This window comes from Littorina saxatilis, linkage group LG3 (assembly GCF_037325665.1).
Source record: "Littorina saxatilis isolate snail1 linkage group LG3, US_GU_Lsax_2.0, whole genome shotgun sequence".
NCBI classification, from domain to species: Eukaryota; Metazoa; Mollusca; class Gastropoda; order Littorinimorpha; family Littorinidae; genus Littorina; species Littorina saxatilis.
The window spans coordinates 49,268,665-49,290,103 of NC_090247.1; positions in this window are offsets into that span (position 1 = coordinate 49,268,665).

A 21,439-nucleotide genomic window follows, 5' to 3' on the forward strand; every position below is an offset into this window, starting at 1 on the left:
AATGAAAAATAAGATGACATTTTTTTTGGATCGATATCTAAAAAAATAAGTTTAATTCAAATTTTCAAAATTTTAATGATCAAACTCATTATATAATTTGTAAGCCTTCAAGCTGAATGCAATACCAAAGTCCGGCCTTTGTCGAAGATAGCTTAGCTAAAATTTCAATCAATTTAGTTAAAAAATGAAGGCGTGACAGTGCCGCCTCAAATTTCACTAAAAGTCGGATATGACGTCATCAAAGACATTTATCAAAACAAACAAAAACTGTCCGGGGATATCATCTGGAAGAATGTTCATGTCAAGTTTGATGAAGATCGGCCCAGTAGTTTCCTCGGAATCGATCTACACACACACACACACACACATACACACAAACATACACCACGACCCTCGTCTCGATTCCCCGTCTATGTTAAAGCATTTCGTCAAAACTTGACTAATTGTAAAAAGGACAAAGAGTTGAATGCTTCGGCATATCGTTTGGCCATAAGACAGAGAGATAGAGACAGAGACAATGACAGAGAATGATTAAAAAAACATACGTCGACAGAGCCAGAGCGAGGCAGAGAGAGATGGTGCAGGGAGGACAGTCAAATGGAGACTGAAAAAAATTCGACAGAGAAGGAGACAATTGAGACTGAAATACCTAGACTGAAATCAGAGACTCAAGTGCAGAAAGGTGCCCCGACAGAGACAAGACAGTCAAAATGGAGACTGAAATAATTATATGTACAGAGACAAGACAGTCAAATGGATATTATTTAGACAGGCAGAGAGAAACAGACGAAGAGCGAGAAACGGATTGGCAGAGACAGAAAGAGACAGAGAAACCAGTCAGAAAGCCAGCCAGCCATACAGACGTAACGACCCCCCCCCATACCCATCCCCCACCCCACACTCACACACATACTCATGACAAGGGGCACCAGCGATCTTCAGCTTCAAGTTGTCAGTGCAGGATCCGTCTGCAGTCCAAATAAAGCAATTAACTGTCAGCTTCAAGGACCTAACCCTTTAGGGTTTTCGGTCTGAGACGCATGGACACTCAGCGCCAGGCTCGGGGAGAGGAGGTAAAGTACCTTGAGTAGGTGAGGATGCTGGCTGGCCCCGTTCCCCCAAGACGGAATGTGGCTGCTGAAAGTAATTAGTTAATTGAAAACGCTTAATGAGAAAGTCGGCCTGTAACTGTCACACACACACAGACACAGACACAGACACACACAGACAGACAGACACACACACACACACACACACACACACACACACACACACACACACACATACACACATACACACACACACACACACACACACACACACACACGCACAACGTGTACGCACGTAATGCCTGTATGTCTGTTTGCCTCTCTTTCCCTCTCTAATTCTCTTTGATGAGTCTTTCTCTTTCTGTTCCGAGTTCATCTCTCTCTCTCTCTCTCTCTCTCTCTCTCTCTCTCTCTCTCTCTCTCTCTCTCTCTCTCTCTCTCTCTCTCTCTCATATACCGACAGAAGGACTCTGGAAATGTTCCACCATGCTCATGTAATGCCTCACATTAATTATGTTTCGACGCTCTGGGATGGCAGCAGTGATGTCCACTTGAAAAAGTTAGACTCGCTCTATCGTCGCTCGGCCAAACTCATCGTAAAGGATAATGCCTCAACAGATATGAAATTAAAAATGCTTAACTTTCTTCCACTGGAAAAGCATCTCAAGTTAAACAAAGCCATTTTCATGCATAAATTGTATCACGGAAAAGTGCCGATTTACATTACATCATTATTTAATAAAGCTACCCACAGATATGGGTCGGTCAACTTGATCCCACCAATTCCACGAATTGACCTGTATAAGACCAGTCTTGCTTTTTCGGGTACTTCAGTTTGGAATTCACTTCCATCATCCTTTAAGCACCTAAAGTCATTAAAACGTTTTAAAAAATGTGTAAAAAACCACTTAATGTCTGAGTAGTTTAACGCCTTTTGACTTACCAAACTTAGTATTACGTCAAAAATATGCTGTGCATTGTATATATTCTGAACATATTTTTGTTACTCTATTGCTACATGTTCGATTGCCACCAGCTTGTATTTATAATTACCTACATAGTATGCATTTGATTTTATGAATAACCACATATGTGTGCTCTTCATGCCTCATCTTTATCATCATCATCATCATTATCATCATCATTATCGTCATCATCGTCATCTTTATTATCACGTTTTCCGACCTCCTTTTGTTGGTTAACTTTTTAACTTTTTAATTTTTATTTTTTTTTAATTATTTTTTTTAATTATATAATTGTGTGTCTATGCGTCCCAAGGACAGATTGTAAGAAAAGGCGTAGCCTTAAATCTAAATCCTTGTAAAATAAAGTTCAATAAAGTTCAATTCTCTCTCTCTCTCTCTCTCTCTCTCTCTCTCTCTCTCTCTCTCTCTTTCTCTCTCTCTCTCTTTCTCTCTCTCTCTCTCTCTCTCCCACGGATAGATCTTTTTAAATCAAGTTTAGCTTTCTCTCTCTCTTTCTCTCTCTCTCTCTCTCTTTCTCTCTCTCTCTCTCTCTCTCTCTCTCTCTCTCTCTCTTATATTATATTATAATCTATATTATTATTATTATTATTATTATTATATTATATTATCTTATATTATTTTTTATATGCAAATTCTTCCTATCAAAGATAGATTTGCATATAACAAAGGTGTGATGATGCATAGAATTATGTCAGGAAATGCCCCTACACTCATTGCCTCAAATTTCATAATAAATCATTATAGAAAATGTAACAAATTAATTACACCAACTCCAAGAATTGACCTGTACAAGTCGAGTCTATCATATTCTGGAGCAATTATGTGGAACGCCATTCCAAATATAATTAAATTACGAATTCATGAAACATCATTCAAGGAATATTACATGCTGTTTCTTTTACAAAACTTATAAAAACTATTATCAAGCAGCTGGCAAAATATAACTGTACTCTCTGATTATATTGAAAAACATGATTATATATAATTCATGAAGGATTTTTTTTATACAAACACATATTTCCCTGTTATATATAATTTTCAAGCATTGCTAAAGAATCCTAATGCATCTTAAAATGTCTTATTGGTTGCTTGACATGTTAATTATGGTAAATATGTCATTTGTACTATTGTTAAACTTATCTTTTATTTCTTCTTGTTTGTTACCCCTCAATGGGCGAGGGCCGGATGAAAAGAAGCATGTATACATTGCTTATTCTGTCACCCTCGTAAAATAAATTTCAATTCAATTCAATTCAATTCAATTCTCTCTCTCCCACGGATAGATCTTTTTAAATCAAGTTTAGCTTATTCTGGCAACGTTTTGTGGAATTCTCTCCCGGAATCAGTTCGAGTCCCAACGAGTCTCAATACTTTCAAAAAACACCTCTCATTACATTTAATGTCAAATTACGAAAAGTCACAGTGATGGAAGACTTCGTTCTGATTATTTTCATATTGATCATATCTGTCCATACAGCATCATTGTTTCATTAAACATGTTCTGGTAATTCCGAATCTTGATCATAACGTAAGAATTTGTGTATAGCCTGCAACGTGTGTATAGTCCTGTTAATAGTTTTTCTGTCTTTTTAAAAAAATTTTTTTTTACTTTTATGTTTATCCTTTGTAATTGTTTTATGTTTGTATATAATTACCAGCTATTGTGTTTTCAGCGTGGCAATAGGGCCCGATATTTAGACGAGACAAGTATAATGCCGACGAGTCGAAGACGAGTCGCATTATACTTGTTCGAGTCTAAATATCGGACCCTATTGCTACGATGAAAACACAATAACGTTTATATAGCTATTCTGACATTAAATTCTGTGTTAAAATCATGTTTTTGTCAGCAACAAGTACCAGAATGGTCCATGTCGCTGATTGCAGACGACGGTTCCCTTTCCGCATGAAGCCACGGAAATAACCGAACATTGAAAACCCACGGACATGTATTACGGAGAAAACTCGAGATAACCGGATGTTTAGCATTACGTCAATATGCTAGGAATCATATGACGTCATGACGTATCATGCTTGCCTACGTATATTGTATGTTCGAAAGTCTGACTTCCGTTGGGAATTCGCGTGGTGAAGACTGCGGTAAATCTGTAGATGATAAGAGAACAAGGATTGTCTCAGAAGAAACGACTGAATGTTTCAGACCGGTAACTTCATTTCAACATTGCACTATACAATGGACGTTCTATGTGACAGGAGAGTTTGCTGATTTTGTGTTAAACATTGGAGAGATCGTCTGCTAGAATCAGAGATAGGTCGCTTCAGATTGCAGCTTCTGGAAATTTGCAAGGTTTGTTGCCTGTTAAAGAACTGGATTTTACACGTAATGTATGTCATGTACAGTAAGCAACAACAAAAACACACACAAAGCAAATGGCATCGTCTGTCGACTAGTCACAGAAACAAACCTGGCGAGGTATGCGTGTACTTTATACACGTGGAAGAAACCGGAACCATGTGTCTTTGTTATCGACAATATGCTTTTGGATATTGAGTAAAATGGCCGACTTCCGCCGCATTATGCTTTGATGATCGGAAGAGACCATCCAATCACAGCCCCCGAATTCCCCCACGTGTTCATCAGAATAGCTATATATGTAAGATAAGAGTAGTCCCTCTCTGGGCGAGGGCTGGTTGAAAAGAAGCTCGTTTATATTGCTTATGCCACAACCCTCGTAAAATAAAATTTGATTTGATTTGATTTGATCTCTCTCTCTCTCTCTCTCTCTCTCTCTCTCTCTCTCTCTCTCTCTCTCTCTCTCTCTCTCTCTCTCTCTCTCTCTAAAAGTTCACTTCCTAAAGTTCTTCGAGAGACAGTTTAGTGAAAACTGCTTTTTTAAAACAATCTCACAGATTATCGTAAAAATGTACTTGTTGCAGGAAACTTATGCTCTATTTACTTCATGCTTTGTCCATGGTTTTCAAGGGATCACTTGCCTACTGATCAAATGATAACTAATGATGAAGTGATACTGGATCTTCGGGAGTGTCTATACATTACGTAACGATATGTGTTTATTGCATGTAGTTATGACGTGATAAGTTTAATGTTAACGTTAGAATGTATCCACTCTTGGGCAAATGCTGATTGTGATAAAACAACAATTGCTTACATCACTACCCTCGTAAAGAAAGAAAATTATGATTTTATCTGATCTTAGCATGAAAGTCGCTTGTTCATTTCAATGCTGGTTTTCTCTCAGGTGCCAGGAGATTGGTTACGCATAACTCCTACTTGTGGTATGCATGTAGAGAGCTAATTACTTCCCTTTGTTTATTAGATCTTAAAATAGTGCTCTGCCTGATTTGTTTAAGATTATCTGATCTGGTCTTTATTCTTATCTCTCTCGCCTCCCCCCCCCTCCCGCCCGAACGTTCTCTCTGATCAGCCTATCCCTCATTCCCCTGTCTTTTGCTAACGAACGTTTTTTGTCTTTTTTCCCCACGTCCGCCCTCACCCCCTGTATCCGACTCACATGGCCACCTTTTCCTTTCTGGTCCTCCTTCTATAGCAACCGTGTTTTCTGATTCTCCCATTTTTTTCGTATTTGTCACCGCGTTTGTTTCAGGCGTAAATTGGTTCCCCACAAATTTGCAAGACCGATCCGACTGTGTTTGCCTTTATTGGCTGGATATTAGCAGTGGTGATAACACTTAACTCTCTCTCTCTCTCTCTCTCTCTCTCTCTCTCTCTCTCTCTCTCTCTCTCTCTCTCTCTCTCTCTCTCTCTCTCTCTCTCTTTTAATCATATCAGTCTTTCTCGTTGTGCTTCTTGATACACACGAGCCCTTATCAAACTCTTGGACACCTGTACAGGCTTTACTAGTTGAAAAGTTGGGGCGACAGGAACAACATATTTAACCACAGAGCGTTAATATCATTAACAATGACGTCAGTCTTGAAGCGCTCGTGTGGGAGTGTGAAGAGAGAGAGAGAGAGAGAGAGAGAGAGAGAGAGAGAGAGAGAGAGAGAGAGAGAGAGAGAGAGAGAGAGAGAGAGAGAGAGAGAGAGAGAGATGATGATGATGATGATGGAACTTTATTTTTCAAGGATAGAGGTTTAAGGCGACGCCTTTTCTTACAACCGGTCCTTACTTCTAATACACATGTCTAATAAATGATACACAAGTAAAGCAACATGACAAGTAAACAAAGTAAACGAACGAACCAGCAAACAATCGACAAGTAAGCAAACAAGCAAATAAACATAAACAACAAAATGACAAAGTAAGCAACATACAAATCGAAAGCGAAACATGCAACATGTTAATTGAGGTTGCACATGTAAAGTGATCGACGGTAAAATTCACACAATACCAACGTTTACACTAATGCTTATAATGATTATATGGTGTAAATGATTATGATGAAGATGTTGATGATGATGATGATGATGCTGATGATGCTGATGATGATGGAAAATCGCAACATAAATTCCACATAATACATATATACTAAAGAACATATTTGTGTAAATCATAAAGCTTTGCCAATTGTTGACAGCTACTTGGGAGAGAGAGTGAGAGAGAGAGAGAGAGAGAGAGAGAGAGAGAGAGAGAGAGAGAGAGAGAGAGAGAGAGAGAGAGAGAGAGAGAGAGAGAGAGAGAGAGAGGTCCAAAGTGCTTTGCTTGATCTTTCAACCAAATAATTATAAGCGCACACACACACACACACACACACACACGCACACACACAAACATACACGCACACACAAATGACACACACACAAACACACACACACACACACACACACACACACACACACACACACATTTACACGCACACACAAATGACACATTCTCGTGGCTGTTTTGATTTGGACACAGTTCGCTAAGCACGTGTCATTGTCAAACTGTGTCCAAAGTACTGTCAACACTGCTTGACCAAACCCATAGCCTTAACACACCTTGTGGCAACGAGGTTCGAGGGCTATTTGTTCTCAAACAGTTGTGTTGGCCTCTGGTGCAATTCGACCTCAAGCGTAAATGGGGGTGGGGGGGTAGAGAAGGGGGAAGAGAGAGAGAGAGAGAGAGAGAGAGAGAGAGACAGACAGACAGACAGACAGACAGACAGACAGACAGACAGACAGACAGAAAGACACAAGGAGATTGAAGACAGAAGAAACGGAGACATACGTCTGCACCTTCAGGTAAAGCGGGAGGATGTGAGGAAGATCATGATCGTGATAAGGGAGGAAAATATTCTCAGAGAAGTATTCAACAAGTCGCGTAAGGCGAAATTACTACATTTAGTCAAGCTGTGGAACTCACAGAATGAAATTGGAATGAGGAACCGACAAGGAATAAGATAAAAGTGTTTTTAAATTGATTTCGAAAATTTCATTTTGATCATAATTTTTATATTTTTAATTTTCAGAGCTTGTTTTTAATCCAAATATAACATATTTATATGTTTTTGGAATCAGGAAATGATGAAAAATAAGATGAACGTAAATTTGGATCGTTTTATAAAATGTTCTTTTTTTTTTTACAATTTTCAGATTTTTAATGACCAAAGTCATTAGTTAATTTTTAAGTCACCAAGCTGAAATGCAATACCGAAGTCCGGCCTTTGTCGAAGATTGCTTTACCAAAATTTCAATCAATTTGATTGAAAAATGAGGGTGTGACAGTGCTGCCTCAACTTTTACAAAAAGCCGGATATGACGTCATCAAAGACATTTATCGAAAAAAAGAAAAAACCATCCGAGGATATCATTCCCAGGAACTCTCACGTAAAATTTCATAAAGATCGGTCCAGTAGTTTAGTCTGAATCGCTCTACACACACACACACACGCACAGACAGACACCACGACCCTCGTCTCGATTCCCCCTCTATGTTAAAACATTTAGTCAAATAAGGGTGTTCTCGAAGACAGAAAAAGCGACAAAGACGGAGGAAGACAGAGAATGAGAGAGGGACATGCGGAAAAAGACAGAAAGAGAAGGACAGAAGGCAGAAGACAGATAACGAGAGAGAGACAGACGGAGAAAAACAGGAAGAGATGGACAGACGGAGGAAGAATGTGAGAGAGGAAAGCAGAAACAGAGGGACAGGCATGAGAGAAAGACAGAAAAGGAGGTATAGACAGAGGAAAGCGGAAACAGAGGGGCATGAGAGAAAGACAGAACAGGAGGTATAGACAGAGGAAAGCAGAAACAGAGGGGCATGAGAGAAAGACAGAACAGGAGGTATAGACGGAGGGAAGCAGAACAAGAGGGACAAGCATGAGAGAAAGACAGAAAAGGAGGTATAGACGGAGGGAAGCAGAACAAGAGGGACAAGCATGAGAGAAAGACAGAAAAGGAGGTACATGTATAGACGGAGGAAAGCAGAAAAAGAGGGACAGGCTTGAGAGAAAGACAGAAAAGGAGGTATAGACGGGGGAAAGCAGAAAAAGAGGGACAAGCATGAGAGAAAGACAGAAAAGGAGGTATAGACGGAGGAAAGCAGAAAAAGAGGGACAAGCATGAGAGAAAGACAGAAAAGGAGGTATAGACGGAGGAAAGCAGAAAAAGAGGGACAGGCATGAGAGAAAGACAGAAAAGGAGGTATAGACGGAAGAAAGCAGAAAAAGAGGGACAAGCATGAGAGAAAGACAGAAAAGGAGGTATAGACGGAAGAAAGCAGAAAAAGAGGGACAAGCATGAGAGAAAGACAGAAAAGGAGGTATAGACGGAGGAAAGCAGAAAAAGAGGGACAGGCATGAGAGAAAGACAGAAAAGGAGGTATAGACGGAGGAAAGCAGAAAAAGAGGGACAAACAAGAGAGAAAGACAGAAAAGGAGGTATAGACGGAGGAAAGCAGAACAAGTCGCGTAAGGCGAAATTACAACATTTAGTCAAGCTGTTGAACTAACAGAATGAAACTGAACTCACTGCATTTTTACAGCAAGAGCGTATACTCGTAGCATCGTCAGTCCACCGCTCGATGCAAAGGCAGTGAAATTGACAAGAAGAACAGGGTAGTATAACTGGCCGTATAAAATTTCATCTCACACGGCATCACTGCAGAGCGCCTAGAACTGTACCCACGGAATATGCGCGATATAAGCCTCATTGATTGATTGATTGATAGTTGCGCTGAGAAGGATAGCACGCTTTTCTTTATCTCTATTCTTTTTAACTTTCTTAGCGTGTTTTTAATCCAAACATATCACATCTATATGTTTTTGGAATCAGAAACCCACAAGGAATAAGAAGAAATTGTCTTTAAATCGATTTTGGAAATTTTATTTTAATAATAATTTTTATATTTTTAATTTTCAGAGCTTGTTTTTAATCCAAATATAACATATTTATATGTTTTTGGAATCAGAAAATGCTGAAAAATAAGATGAACGTAAATTTGGATCGTTTTAAAAACAAATTATTTTTTTTACAATTTTCAGATTTTTAATGACCAAAGTCATTAATTAATTTTTAAGCCACCAAGCTGAAATGCAATACCGAAGTCTGGCCTTCGTCGAAGATTGCTTGGCCAAAATTTCAATCAATTTGATTGAAAAATGAGGGTGTGACAGTGCCGCCTCAACTTTTACAAAAAGCCGGATATGACGTCATCAAAGGTATTTATCGAAAAAAAAAGAAAAAAAGGTCCGGGGATATCATTCCCAGGAACTCTCATGTCAAATTTCATAAAGATCGGTCCAGTAGTTTGGTCTGAATCGCTCTACACACACACACGCACAGACAGACAGACAGACAGACACACACACACACACATACAGCACGACCCTCGTCTCGATTCCCCCTCTACGTTAAAACATTTAGTCAAAACTTGACTAAATGTAAAAAGAGGGACAAGCATGAGAGAAAGACAGAAAAGGAGGTATAGACGGAGGGAAGCAGAACAAGAGGGACAAGCATGAGAGAAAGGCAGAAACGGAGGTATAGACGGAGGAAAGCAGAAAAAGAGGGACAGGCATGAGAGAAAGACATAAAAGGAGGTATAGACGGAGGGATGCAGAACAAGAGGGACAGGCATGAGAGAAAGACAGAAAAGGAGGTATAGACGGAGGGAAGCAGAACAAGAGGGACAAGCATGAGAGAAAGACAGAAAAAGAGGTACAGACGGAGGGAAGCAGAACAAGAGGGACAAGCATGAGAGAAAGACAGAAAAGGAGGTATAGACGGAGGGAAGCAGAACAAAAGGGACAAGCAGGAGAGAAAGACAGAACAGGAGGTATAGACGGAGGGAAGCAGAACAAGAGGGACAAGCATGAGAGAAAGACAGAAAAGGAGGTATAGACGGAAGGAAGCAGAACAAGAGGGACAAGCATGAGAGAAAGACAGAAAAGGAGGTATAGACGGAGGGAAGCAGAAAAAGAGGGACAGGCACGGGAGAAAGCCAGAAAGAGAGGTACAGACAGGAAAGCAGAAAGAGTGGGAGGGCACGGGAGAAAGACAGAGAGAGAGAGAGGGGGAGAGGCGGGGAAAGACAGAAAGAGAGGGACACACGGAAGAAGATAGAAAATGAGAGAGGGACAGACGGAGGAAGACACAGAATGTTGGAGGGACAGGCACGGGAGAAAGACAGAAAGAGAGGGACACACGGAAGAAGATAGAGAATGAGAGAGGGACAGATGGAGGAAGACACAGAGTGGGAGACGGACACTGAGGTACGAGAGAAAGACAAGAAAGGGAAGGACACACGGAAGAAAACATAGAATGAGATAGAACAGTGTGACTGCAGGTGAAAGCAAGCAAACAGGTCCGGAGCCGCAAACGACATCACACACAAACATGGTCAAACCCTTTGGCAATTGTAGCAATTAATCTTTCACACACACGTTTTAGACCAGCGGTCAGCAGAAGGTCTATATTAAAAGTATTTATCAATTTAATTAGAATATAGGTAAAAAGGTCTACAATAAAATACAGATGGAAAGCACAACTGAATGCTCCAAGTCCGTTTAGTCGGGCTTATTAAAAGGTAAACGCAGATAAGCATACACACTAAACCACTCACTCAAGCACAAAAAGTGCTCTGTGCTCGCTATTATCTCCCACCGTATCGACAAGCATTATTCGCAGGCGCGCATTGGAAGAAAGTGATCATCTCCAAAGCTGTGAAGCTGGATACAGAATCTATTCATGCTGGCCAATTGAAAGTAGTTATTTAGCCAAACATTTTGCCGACACTGCGCAAAACGACATGAAAATAAATAAACCATCCACCATGCAAGTACCACGCAAAATGCGCAGTACATCTTTCTATCATCTCCAACGCATACTGCGTCCACAAGCATTATACGCACGTGCACAATGTAAAATAACAACAAAATATACACCGTGTGGTTTTCACTTACCTTGAAATGAAAAGGACTTAACCTGAGCTGGGCTGCACGAAGCAGATCCAAAGATAAACCCCCTCCGTAGCTGCTTGCAGCATCCCCAGATAGAAGAAGATAGAAAATGTAGGTATAGGTAGAGGGCTCCGAGCACTTTGGAAAGGAGATGACTTTGAAGAACGCTAGCTGCTTCTTCCAGAAACGCACACATCGACCAGGCCAGAGCAGCGGACAGTGGCGTGTGCGTGCGTGTGTGTGTCTGTGCGGCCACAGCAGCAGTCTTGCTGTGTCGCACGATGGGTCCTGCAGAGAGCCGAAGAACTGCTTCTGCTACTGTCAGTGCAAGGTTTTCGAGGTGTAAACTCAGTGTGTGTTCTGGGTTAGCCACACACCGGTCGTATTGGTCTCTTGTCTGTGTGATGTGTCGCTTCTCTTCTTTTGTGTGAGTCCTTTCTTCTTCTGTCTTCCTGTGTGGCTCTTTTTTTTCGGGCTCTTGTTTTAATTGTCTCTGTTTGATCTTTGCCTGGATGCTTCCTCTCTGTGTCCTTTAATTACCTTGTGTTTTTGTTTTAAGTACGAAGGTTTTCGCAAAGTGAAGGAAAACGGTTCGCGCGCGCGCGCACGCACACACGCAAGCACGCACGCACACACACACAAACACACACACACACACACACGAACACACACATACACAAACCCACATACATACATACCCAAACACACACACACACATATATACATACACAAACACATACATACATACACAAACACACACATACATACATACACAAACACACACAAGCATGTCATCATTCATGTCGGCGTGAATGATGCAAAAGTAGACAACTCAACACCCTCAAAAAAACTGAAAGCCTGTGTGAAGACAGCAGAAGAAAATTTTCCCCAAACGAAGATTATTGTAAGTCAGGTGGTTCCAACAGCCTCAAGGGACATGAATGTTCGCACGAACCTTATCAATGCAAAGATGGAAGCTGCATTCCAATCAAAGATGAACATTTCTTTCATTAGAAACGCAAATGTTGCTGCACATCTACAAAGAGACGGAATACACCCGAATAGAAGGGGAGATGGAATCCTCGCGACAAATATTGGCTACCATCTAGAAAACCTTCTTTGGAGCAAACAACCAGATCACAAAAGAAGAGAGTCATTTCCGAACCAGAGAAACCAGCCATGGAGACAAACAGACTACAGGGAACAACAACAACAGCAACGACAACGTGTTTCGTACAATGAGCAGTACAATGATCACGCTGATATCAGTGAGGACCAAAAGAGATCATTTGGCAGTCATCGGAACAAATCGTTGCACCCTAGAGAATATAACCAAACTTACTACAGGGAACAACAACAACATCGGCAACATATCCCGTACAACAAGCAGTATAACCGTTATGCTGACTTCAGAGAGGATCAAAAGAGATCATTTGATGGTCACTGGAACAAATGGAAGTTCTCCAGGGAAGATGACCAAACCGACTACAGGGATCAACATCGAACATATGTATCATACAACAGGCAGTACAATCGACACGCTGACTTCAGAGAGGGTCAAAAGAGATCATTTGGTGGGCATCAAAACAGATCTAGGTACTCCAGAGAAGATAACCATTACCCGACTCCACAGAATGGGGCAGAACCCAGGAATTACTTCAATAGATAGTATGACAGATACACCTACTACAGAGGAGACACCCCATACCAGAATTCAAGATTGGAAACAGAACAAGACACATCGTACAATGGGCAGTTCAACAAGCATGAGTACCAAAGAGAAGACAACAGATACCAGAAACAGCAACTTGAAGAAGAACAGACCGCACCATACGTTGTGCAGGCCAACAGATACATTGGCTTTAGACAGAGAAAGCCCTACTAAAATACATAGACAACAATGAACAAATGCAAACAAATATCAATATTGAGCTGGAACATTAAAGGGATAAAAGGAACAATAGATGGCTGCTTAATCAACAAGTTACATGTAGAGAAAGTCTCAAGTTCTTTAATAGAACATGACATTGTACTTATAGAGGAAACACACCTTACTAAAGAGGAAGAACAATCAATGTTTTTAACAGGATTTGGAAGACCTATCAACTTTATTAGACCCAAAAGAAAGAAAGCAGGAAGCTCATCGGGAGGGATTGCCTTATTTATCAAAGATTCAATTCGACCCAATGTGAAAATTTTACCCAAAAGTAACCACAACATAGTTTGGATACAAATAATGACAGATACTGGTCACAATGATGTGTTTCTCGCATGTGTGTACTTACCACCAGAGCATTCGTCATTCGGTAAAGACAATACAGTTCAAATGTGGGAGGATCTAGAAAATGACATTGATGACTTGTCTGCAAAAGGATCAATAGTACTGTGTGGTGATTTCAATGCAAGATCTGGGGAATATAAAGATTACATAGAACATGATAATATCAATAACATATATACATTGCCCCCTGATTATTCCTCTGATGATATATTTAGCAGACGTTCAATGGATAAGGTGATCCACAAATTTGGTAGACGATTAGTTGATTTATGCAATAATTTCAATATACACATTCTCAATGGAAGAATACTAGGAGACATACAAGGCAAATTCACTTGTTATCAACCCCAAGGTTGTAGTGTGGTAGATTATTTCATATGTTCCCATGACCTTCTTAAGAACGTTATAAGCATGAGGGTCAAGAATTTACAAGTATATTCAGATCATTGCCCATTGGAAATGAAAATCAGACTCCCATTAATAAATAAAGATAATACTTATAAAAGAATGAGATATCAACACAATCAAAATATATCATACAATATTAATGAAAAACTAAGTATAAAAGAGACGTACCAATGGGACAGCAGTTCATATGAAAAACTTATGCAAGCTCTCAGTGCTCCCGATATGAATAGACAACTACAAGATTTAGAATTAGAGATAGAACAAACCCGTGTAATAAGCAAAACCAGTTACACAGAGAGCAATGTTGATAATATCACAGATAAATTTACAGACATATTAAATAATGCTGCAAATAATAGCCTAAACAAACAGATTAAAATGAAAATCAATATTCGAAAAAAGAAAAGAAACAAAGTTTGGTTTACCAAAAATTGTTATCAACAAAGAAAAGAATTAAAATCGATATTAAACGCTTTGAACAGATATCCATTTAATAGCTCACTTTGTCAAAAATATTATAATGTACGTAAAAGATATAATTCTCTAATAAAGAAACAAAAAAGAGAATATAGAAATAAATTAGTTTTAATATTAAATGACCAATTCAATAATGATCCAAATAAACTTTGGAAAACATTAAAAGACCTAAAATCAATGGGTGATAATGACAGAAATAATAATAAATGTAATATAAATCCAACCAAATGGCTAAATCACTTAGCAAATTTAATCGGAACTAAACCAGATATTTCAGAACAAAGAAGTAAGGAAGTGTCAGAGGAACTAAAACAGAGTACTCATCAATATAATATACCCACATTAGATAACCCAATTACAGGAAAAGAAATTAAAATTGAAAGTAAGTCATTGAAAAACAAAAAAGCACCAGGACCAGATAAACTATCAAATGAGATTATTAAAGCAAGCTTAGATCGAACTGTACATATTTTAACAAAGTTATTTAATTTAATATTAATTACTGGACATTATCCCAAAAATTGGAAATCAAGTATAAGCATACCAATCTATAAGAAGGGAGACCCTCTTAACCCAAGCAATTATAGAGGTATTACTTTGAGCAGTAATCTTAGTAAATTATTCTGCAAAGTAATGAATTCAAGGATTTCAAAATTCTTAGAAGATGATAACATAATTAGGAAAGAACAGGCAGGCTTCCGAAAAGGATATCGAACTACGGACCAAATTTTCGTATTAAAAAAAATTGTAGACGATCTCTTAAAATTAAAAAATGGAAGAATGTATGCATGTTTTGTAGACTTTCAGAAAGCCTTTGATAATGTATGGCACGAAGCACTTCTACTTAAACTATATACACTAGGGATAAGAGGATACTGTTTCAATATAATAAAAGATATGTATACAAATTCATTCATTAGAACTGAATACAATCAAGAGTGTCCAATGAGTATACATGTCAGAAAAGGTGTTCATCAAGGAAATACATTAAGTCCTATACTGTTCAACATTTTCATAAACGACTTCACTACAAATATACCTGATTTTGATTCACCATACATTGATATAAACTCAAAAACAAAAATATCATGTTTAATGTATGCAGATGATTTAGTAATGCTATCCAAATCAAAGTTAGGTCTGCAACAAAAATTAGATTACTTAAATATATACTGTCAACAATGGGGATTAAAAATAAATACTGAAAAAACGAACATTGTAATATTTTGTCGTAGTCTTCCCAAAATGAATACAATATTTAAATGTGGAGATTGTATTATCAAAAGAACAGACCAGTATAAATATTTGGGTATAGTGTTCAACCAAAATGGAAATTTAAATATTGCCCAGGAGCATCTTAGCAAACAAGGAAACAAAGCAGCTTACTCTCTTCGAAAAGCGTTCAGAAATAGTCTTGTTCAAACAAAAACAATTTTAAATTTATTTGACTTGTTAGTGTCCCCAATTATTTGTTACGGCGCAGAAGTATGGTTTCCGTACATTATAAAAAATACACATATATTTGACGACATTGATGCCTTTTTTCAATGTTGCATCTCCAAGGAATGCCCTCATGAAAGTGCACATATAAGATTTTGCAGATTCATTCTTGGTACGCATAAGAAAAGTATGAAAATTCCAGTGCTAGCAGAACTAGGACGGTTTCCAATAGGATTGAGAATATTATCACAATGCATAAAATATTGGGCTCATATACTAGAGACTAAAAAAGACTCCTACATATATCAAGCATATTTATCACTATTAGATCCGTCACGGGAAAGTTCATGGTCACATTTCATAAAACAAGCAGTAGATAAATTAGGATTTAATCATGTCTGGCAAAATCAATCTACATTTAATTCTAAAAAGTTACAAAAAGCCATACAAGAGAAATTAGAATGCAAATTCATAAAATTCTGGATTAATAAAAAGTCTGAAGGAAGTTCAAAATTAAAATTCTACGCAAAAGTAACAGACTCGAGGAAATACGAATTGCAATCTTATATCAATGAGGTAAAAAATTTAGATCACAGAAAAGCATTAACAAAGTTAAGAATAAGTGCACACGATTTAGAAATTGAAAAGGGTCGACATTTAAATACACCAGTAAATGACAGATTATGCAAAAAATGTAATGTGATAGAGGATGAAATACATTTGTTGGATAAATGCACCAAATATACTTCCATTAGAGAAAAATTCATATCAAGCATAGCCTATTCAGGCCAATACCTTCCCAGCCAAATATTACAAATACCCAAACTACAAACCCAGCTAGCACAGTTTGTTTACGAATGTTTCAAAAAACGATGATGTTTGCTTTTACTACAGTTTCTTTGTTAATTAATTACGTGCCTTATAAACTGTGTGTTTCATGGCAATAAAGATTATTATTCTATTATTATTCTATTATTCTATTCTAAAATTATTATTATTATTCACACACACACATATATACATACACACACACACACACAAACACACACATACACACACACATACACAAACACACACCCACATACATACATACACAAACACACTCACACATACATACATACACAAACACATAAATACATACACAAACACACACACATACATACATACACAAACACACACACACACACACATATACATACACAAACACACACACATACATACACAAACACAAATACATACATACACAAACACACATACATACACAAACACAAACACACATACACAAACACACATACATACATACACAAACATACATACATACACGTATACATACACAAACACAAACACACATACACAAACACACAAGCATACATACACAAACACATACATACACAAACACAAACACACATACACAAACACAAACACACATACACACATACATACACAAACACATACATACACAAACACACATACATACCTACACAAACACAAACACACATACATATACACAAATACACACACACACATACATACACAAACATACACAAACACAAACATACATACATACACAAACACAAACACACATACATACATACACAAATACACACACATACATACACAAACATACACAAACACAAACACACATACATACATACACAAACACACATACATACATACATACATACATACACCGGACCACACGCCTCCCCCTTCATCCCCTGACTCATTCCAATCTTCAAAATAATGTACTAACGATGTTGCTGAAATCTGCCTGTTTTGCCGAAAGAAGTTCTAGCATGACATTTCATGCAGTTATCCATCTATATATATATATAAGACTAGTGTCTGTCTGTCTGTCTGTTCGCGATGCACGGCCAAAGTTCTCGGTGGATCTTTTTCAAATTTGGACACCGTATTCAGCTCCACCCCGGACACAACCTCATCGATGAGATATTTCAACACGTGCTCTCAGCGCGCAGCGCTGAACCGATTTTGGTTTTTTTGGTCTGGATCCACTACCAGTAACTCTTCCTTATCTTCTCCAGTGTTTTCAGCCGCGATTATCTCCCTTCCTCCGTGTGGCGTCAATCCATATTCCCGTTACTACGTTACTATTTTTAGAAGGTCACTGCACGTTACTATTTTTAGAAGGTCTCCAGTGTTTTGCGCGTTTATTTCCTTTCCTTCGTGCGCCGGCGAAGCCTGGTATTCGGCTCTACTTCTTCCTGGCGAAGCCGGTACCCGGCGAAGCGGGTAATCATCTAGTTTGAAAATATAAATGCAAGCACCAAATCCTCTGCCAACAAGACCCCCTCCCCTACCTCATATCTCTCTCTCTCCTTCTCTCTCTCTCTCTTTTTACATTTAGTCAAGTTTTGACTAAATGTTTTAACATAGAGGGGGAATCGAGACGAGGGTCGTGGTGTATGTGTGTGTGTGTGTGTGTGTGTGTGTGTGTGTGTGTGTGTGTGTGTGTGTGTGTGTGTGTGTGTGTGTGTGTGTGTGTGTGTGTGAATAGAATAGAATAGAATAGAATAGAATAGAATTTATTGTCATCAACCCTTAAGGATATTGACACAAGTTGTACAATAACTGAATGGATAAATAATGTACAAATTATTTCATTCAATATTGAAACAATTAAAAACAAAGGCTCCAAGCAATTTTTGAATTTTTTCGTCTTTTTTAAATAACAGATCGCTTGGTTTCCTTAAGTCACAGTTTGATACTTCTTCTTCTACTAACTTTTTTCTAATATTGTTAAATTTCTTGCAATTGTCTAGAAAATGTAGCTCATCTTCAATTACTTTACATGTATTACAGAGGCGATTCTCTCGCAATATTCCTCTATGACGCCCAGTGTGTGTGTGTGTGTGTGTGTGTGTGTGTGTGTGTGTGTGTGTCTGTGCGTGTGTGTGTGTGTGTAGAGCGATTCAGAGTAAACTACTGGACCGATCTTTATGAAATTTGACATGAGAGTTCCTGGGTATGATATCCCCAGACTTTTTTTTCATTTTTTCGATAAATGTCTTTTATGACGTCATATCCGGCTTTTTGTAAAAGTTGAGGCGGCACTGTCACACCCTCAATTTTCAATCAAATTGATTGAAATGTTGGCCAAGCAATCTTCGACAAAGGCCGGACTTCAGTATTGCATTTCAGCATGGAGGCTAACAAATTAATTAATGACTTTGGTCATTAAAAATCTGAAAATTGTAATTAAAATTATTTTTTTTATAAAACGATCCAAAATTACTTTTATTTTATTCTTCATCATGTTCTGCTTCCAAAAACATATGAATATGTTATATTCGGATTAAAAACAAGCTCTGAAAATTAAAAATATAAACTTTATGATTAAAATTAAATTTCCGAAATCGTTTTAAAAACTATTTCATCTTATTCCTTGTCGGTTCCTGATTCCAAAAACATATAGATATGATATGTTTGGATTAAAAACACGCTCAGAAAGTTAAAACGAAGAGAGGTACAGTAAAGCGTGCTATGAAGCACAGCGCAACCGCTACCGCGCCAAACAGGCTCGTCACTGCCTTTTGCACTAGCGGCGGACTACGTTCAGTTTCATTCTGTGAGTTCCACAGCTTGACTAAATGTAGTAATTTCGCCTTACGCGACGTGTTTTCTTTTTTCTCTGTACCTCTCTGTCTCTGTGACTGACTCTTTCTTTCTTTCTTTCTCTCTCTCACTCTCTCTCTCTCTCTTTCTATCTTGTCAGTCTTTGTCTGTATATCTCTCTGTCGCTCTGTGACTCTGCTTGTGTCTCTGCTTGTGTCTCTGGGTGTCTCTCTGTCTGTCTCTCTGTCTGTCGCTCTCTCTCTCTCTCTCTCTCTCTCTCTCTCTCTCTCTCTCTCTCTCTCTCTCTCTCTCTCTCTCTCTCGTTAACCGTTAACTCCCGTTACTGCCTCCGCTCTCTCCTCCCTTCTCCGTTTATTTCCCAATTACCGCGTCTTCTCAAGCTTCCTTCCCCTTCTTTCACTCCAAAATTAAAACCATTAAACTAGCGACAATCGCTTGCTGCTGCTTCCACTTCTGCTGCAGTTGATGCTGGCTCCCTCGGTAAGTTACTACTGCTGCAGTCGATCCGAAACGAGCAGTGCAGTATCTGCAGCCTTTTTCGTAGTCCAGCAACTGCATCAGCGATTGAGCAACAACGCCGGCTGCAGCAGCAGCAGCAGCGTCTGTCTCTTCGTATCGCAATGCAGGCCGCGGCAGTAGCTAACGCCATAGTCTATGCTATAGCTAAAGCCACCAGTGAGATCGATATTCGCCGTTTGGCCAGGGTTCGGTTTTAAGACGTCTGGGAAAAGTGCTGGCTCAGGCTGAATTAGCCTAGCCGCAGCAGGGCATGCAAGGGAGACATTAGGGAGAATGAAATGGAAACTGTAGCACGTGCAAGCAAAACGCTAGTGTCTGTCTGGGTTGGGTGCTTTGATGTTGACTTGGCCTCCAAGATCGCACTTTTGTTCTAAGCATTAAACCGGCTGTTGTGCTTGCAGAATTTGCGAACGCAACCCCTTTCCGCCGAGGCCCGCAAGCCGTTCGTACGGCAACGCACATTTGTGTAGCGTTCTCGTCTTGAGAAGGGCCTAGTTTTAACCACTCCATTACGTCATCCTCCAAACAAAACTAGGCCAAGTTTGTCTTTGATCTGCTAGGGTGACAATACTGTCTGGGACAGTGGAGGAAAACGAACTCTGACGTGTCTGGCGCGCAGCGTAGCGTTATAAAAATCTGACGGTACCGCAACATGCAGATCAATGAAATATTAAGTAAGTATTAACGTGACGACCTCGCCGGGTACTCGACGCTTCAATGGAAGATTCGTTGGCGTCATTTTTTTCTCTTCTTAAATTACTTTATCTCTGTCATTTGGTTCTCCTACTAAACTAACAAATGTGTCTAGTCCTTAATAAGCCCGAGCCCCAACCATATATGTCTCCAACCGTATGTCTCCAGTCTCGTCTCGTCTCTCTGACTCTATCTCTCCCTCTTTCTCTCCGTCTCTCCCTCAACATGTATTACAGATCAGTTAGTCAGTTAGTCCTTCCCGCCCCCTTCTCCTTCTGATTCTACGTCTACTCTTGTGTAACAGACCCATGCCAGAATTTTTTTTCAAACATGGCGTCGAGAGGCCTGCTGGGTTTAAATCATTTTAGTATCACACTTACCTTTGATCACAGTCTGGGTCTTTAGTACCTGCCTTTCTGATTCAACACCATCATTGAACGCCGCGGAATAGAATTCACAAAGAGTTTTCACATGTACCACGAAGGCAATTCATTCCATGTAACCTGCAACTGCTCCTAGCGGTCTTCTATGGTGTTGATCCGAAACATGCGGGTTTCACTTTTTATTTTTTTATTAGCACTGACCACATTTTATTTTCCATAGGATTGAGATCTGGTGACTCGGCAGGCCACCTTAAAATCGGAATTGTGTGCTGTCTCTTCC